The sequence below is a fragment of the Hippocampus comes genome, unplaced genomic scaffold, assembly GCF_001891065.2.
Source record: "Hippocampus comes isolate QL1 unplaced genomic scaffold, H_comes_QL1_v1.1 scaffold212, whole genome shotgun sequence".
NCBI lineage: Eukaryota > Metazoa > Chordata > Actinopteri > Syngnathiformes > Syngnathidae > Hippocampus > Hippocampus comes.
Window position 1 is genome coordinate 85,432 of NW_017806011.1, and position 5,256 is coordinate 90,687.

A 5,256-nucleotide genomic window follows, 5' to 3' on the forward strand; every position below is an offset into this window, starting at 1 on the left:
TCCATAAAAAGAGCTGTTAAAGCAGCTGTTGTGCGACAAAATATTTTTTTCACTGTTGTTGATGGACAGTAATATTGTGTGAGAGATTATGTGTGAATAACTGCTCCAAGTGAAAAATGTTCATGTAAAATTGAAAATCAAAATTGTTATTTCCGTAAATATTTGCAGTTTGCACATAGAAAACTGAAGCATGATTCCATGTTGATGAGAGCATTAAAATGGGGGGAAAATAGGACAAAAAAATATAAAAAGACATTCAGAAACGATAAAAAATGCGTGAGTAATCACGATTAATTTTTAGTGAGTTTGGCAGCAATAATAGTATGCCAATAACAAAAGTAACTACGCTGCATATATGTAAAAACAATCCAATCCAAATATTGCATATGGCATAACTAAAGCCTTGGATATGTCAACAAGCCACAGTATCATAATTTATTTTAATTCCCGTTTTTTTTTCTACAATGGTCATTTTCGACCAAATATGACACCCTTCGTCAATTTGTCCAAAATATGTCTTTTTTAAAATGTGTAACTCTTTTAAATTTTTAGATTATTATTTTTTTCACTTTCAACTTTCAAAATGTTCAGTGGCATCAGATCTAGCCATACATATATAGTTTGGATTGCTTTTTTTCTTCTGTTTGAATAACGAAGGGAGTATTGTGTTATGACTATATAATTACCTCTAAGTCTATATATGTCTGATAGTGTATTGCAGGTATATAGATACCAGAGTGAAAAATGTTGTACATGGTAATTAGAACCTTAAAAAGGTCAAAAAGTCGCAAAAACTATGAAAAATTTTGAGGGAACATCATTTATAACATACAAAACAACCAGCAACTGATGTGCAAACTTGAAAACAAGAACAAACACAACACTTTTTTTTAACAATCAAAACAAAAACTATGAAAAATTTTGAAGGAACATAATTTGTAACAAACAAAACAACCAGCAACGACTGTACAAACTTGAAAACAAGAACAAAGAACAAATACATTTTTTTTAACAATTAATACAAATGTGCCTTGTATGTTTGTGGCAGTTGGACACCCTTAGCGGCTTCATACAGAAGCTGCATTGCTTCCTCTTGGCAGTGCAAACAGCTACTGCTGCCCCAGCCCGCTCTTCAACTCCACTTGGAGCCCCCCTTGCTCTCCTGAGACATTCCGGCTCAGTCAGGGCCAGTCCCAGCTCAGTGAGGAAAAGTCTCCGCTTGTACAGTTTTTTTTGTTCCATTTTGGGTTGAGAGAAGTGAACAAAATTAAAGCATTAAAACAAGAAACATCAACCATATGATAAAAAAAGGCACATGAGCCACCTTTGTGTTTGCCTGTGGGTTGTGTAGTCAACGCACATCTGCAAAACAAAACATCTGATGACAAGACAGCTTGATAGAACATTATGCTGAATACAAAACGTGTGCTTACGCGGTCCAGGATGTCCACTGCACCCTTTCCACCTGTTGTAGTCCAAAATGATTTGGGGCCTTTTTTTTGCTCCCTGCTCCACCTGCGGCTCCCTGTGTTTGGTGCTGAGGAGGAGAACGTTTTTTTCCCTTTTTGGGACATATGACACGAGGGACATCTTTTTTGTGAATGCAAATTTTGTGGACTTTATTTGTCTGTCCTGAAGGCGGAGAAGCTGTGGAGGAAGCTCCGGCTTATTTTTTCGAATTGTCCCAATGAGTGGTTTTTTTTTTTTTTTTTTTTGAGGAGCTCCATCGCCAGCGGGACAGAATAAAAAAAAATTGTCCACTGTCAGGGTGTATCCCTCCGAGGAGTCACATAGTCTCATCACAGTTTGCCTCCCCACATTCTTGGTCCGTCCTCATCCTGGAGGCTTCCCCACATAGACCTCCAGCTTCCAGGCGTAGGAGGTCTGGACGTCACAAAGGGCCCAAATTTTTAGTCTGTACTTGGCTGGTTTGGAGGGAATGTACTGTTTGAAGGAGCAGCGGCCCCGAAAGGAGACCAACTGCTCATCAATACAGACATCCCTACCGGTTGTTGAAAGGCTTTGGAGCAAGCTGCTCCATCTGCTCCAAAGCTTAGATATGGGGGACATTTTATTGGAGTGATGCCGCTGCGGCCTTCGAAGTTTATCGTCAAACCGGATCGCGCGGTTGATAATACAGAAATTCAAAACTCGATTTTCAATAAAATAACACCTGATTTTCAAAATAACGCCCAGCCAGCAATGCTCTACAAACTGCATTACATTGGTTTGCATGTGCGCACGCGCGTGCCACAGTCGCGTGTTAAGCTGAGTCCGTCTCGTTTGCAATTCCGGAGAGACACGTACGACCATACGTTCAAATGTGCCCAAAATGGCGGAAAAGTATTGCTTTGATATATGTGACGCACACATATGATCACATCCATACACAACAGTGGCGGATGCTGGTCTGTCAAGGAGGGGAAGCTCAATTTTGGCCTACATCATAAAATGTGTCCGTTTATTTATACGTGAATTCTACTCTCCGTTCCTTTTCAAGAAAATTATCTGTGACCCTGTCATACCAACAAGGCGTCTTTTCCAGGGACTTAATTAGTGTCCTACAACTCTAGCAATTACAATAACCCCCACCAGAAATAAAAGATTAATTCATCGCTAGTCGTTTTCAACAAAGAGAGTGTCGCTAAGACGATTAGAAGTCTAAAGTTTAACTCAGAACAGAATGAGACTTGAAGGATGCTCCCACGGATGCCGACACCAAAAGATTGGTGATTGACTCATTTTGCTGTCAATCAAAAAGAGATTCAGCTTCAGACAGATCATCCAATCATCATGCAGAAAAGCTCAGCGTCCGGTCCAGCCCATAAACGCGACTGTCCATAGACTCCCAGAGACGCTGAGCGTCCGGTGGGCTGGACAAAACCAGGTATTTGGTACCGGGCCGCACAATAAGAACTTACATTAATTCCGTTGTATTTATTTTGGAATACCAAAGATATTTTAGTTTGAAAAATTACCCGATTCTCCGTGACATCTGTCTGTGTCACTCTTGACGCACGTCAAACCACGTTTCTCCTTCACGTGACTGATTATGGATAAAAACAAAACGCCGGAGCTTGCTAAATGAGTAAAATAAACTTCTGGAGATTGCAAATGACGGCGGCCTTAAAAGTACGTTTGAGACAACAACTCTGCCGGTGTTCTGGATTCAAGTTATGGCTGAATACTCTGAGATTGCCACAATAGCGCTGTTGCTATTTCCAACATGCTACCTGTGTGAGGTGGGGGTTTTGTGCGACTAAAACAAAATTACAAAGTAGACCGGACATAAAGCACACACTTCAGGTGTCATTGTCTCCTATTACCCCGAGATGGGACCGCCCAGTTGCAGAAAATCAAGCTCGGGCCTCGCACTGATTCAGCATTGTGGTGAGTTGACATTTTCATGCACTTTGAATTTGCGTCGTATCGCATTTTGAAGGCATTAAACATTACCATTGCGAGTGTTGTGGCCAGATATCCTCCTAATGGGGGATTTTAATATCCATGTGTGCTGTCCGGAAAAAAACACTAGCAAAGGACTTCTTAAGACTTATCGACTCTTTTAATTTCGTGCAATATGTGACCAGCCCGACACATGAACAAGGACATATTTTAGACCTTGTCCTTGCTTATGGTCTACCGGTGTCAAATCTGGAAGTCCTTGAAAATGGGATTTCTGATCACATGGCAGTTTTATTTGACGTAGTCTTATCGCGTGCTGCTGTAAAATCTGCCGCTCCTAGTTGCAACCGCCGAATTTTTAACCCTTGCACTGCTGGTCAGTTCTCTGATGCCTTTAATAACCTTTGCGTACCCTTGTCGAACACAGAGGAACTCACCTCTTGGTTCAACTCATCATGCCATGGCATCCTGGATTTGGTGGCTCCTTCAAAAACTGCGCTCCCAAAACCTAAACCCGAGCCTTGGTTTAACGACAAAACTCGCGCAGCTAGGCAGGGGTGTTGCAAAGCCAAACGCAAGTGGAAAAAAGACAAAGTGCAGGTCTCTTATCAAATTTGGAAAGACTACTGGTGTAACTACCAGCTCACAGTAAAAGAGGCCAAAAGAGAATATCTGTCGGACCTTATTCAAGCTAACCGTCACAATCCACGTGCACCATTTAAAACGATAGATTCTGTACTCAAACCCCCTCTGCCTACTTGCTCGGATTCTTCACCCGAGATGTGCAACAGATTCCTTCAGTTTTTCATTGATAAGGTCTCTACAGCTAGGACTCCGGTCTCAAATACCGCATCTGACCCCTCTGTCCATATTCCGTGTTCAGCTGTGCTAAATTCTTTTGAAACTGTGTCCTTGACGCTTTTAGAGGATGTAGTTCGCCAGACGAAGCCATCTGGCTCCCCCTGTGACTCTCTTCCCCTGCATTTCTTTAAGGAGGTTCTCCCCGATATTGGTATATCGGTCTTGGCCATTATCAACAGCAGCCTCTCTTCTGGTATAGATCCCCAACAGTTAAACATGCTGTGGTCCAACCCTTGATCAAGAAACCTGGTCTTGATCCAGATGTGCTGTCAAATTTTAGGCCCATTTCCAAACTGCCTTTCATTTCAAAAATTCTGGAAAAAGTGGTGTACATGCAGTTGAAATTTTTCTTGGATGAACATAGCATCTTGGAGGTCTTCCAGTAAGGTTTCAAGACAATGCATAGCACGGAGTCAGCCCTGTTACGCGTTTCTAATGACATCCTGCTGGCAAATGACACTGGAGACTACGTGTGTCGAGTTTTATTAGATTTAACTGCAGCATTTGATACAGTGGATCACAGTATTCTGCTGACTCGTTTGCAGCACTTGGTGGGCATTGGCGGTAGCGCTCTTGAGTGGTTTAGGTCCTATTTAGCTGACAGAACCTTTTGTATTAGCCTTGGCTGCTCTGAGTCACACACTGCTCCCCTGTCATGTGGTGTTCCACAGGGCTCAATTCTGGGGCCTCTGCTGTTCTCGCTGTATCTGCTCCCATTGGGTTCCATCTTAAGGAAACATGGTATTTCCTTCCACTGCTATGCAGATGACTGCCAGATCTATGTCCCACTGAGCAAAAAAGACGCCTTCTCATTAAGGCCACTTTTATCCTGCCTGGAAGAAATCTAAACCTGGATGGCACAAAATTTCTTGAATTCAATTAAAAGAAGATAGAGGTGATACTGTTTGGTCCCAGTGGCCCTTGTACATCCCATCCTGTAGACTTTGGCCTCCTGTCTCCTTATCTTAAGTCAACAGTCTCAAACTTGGG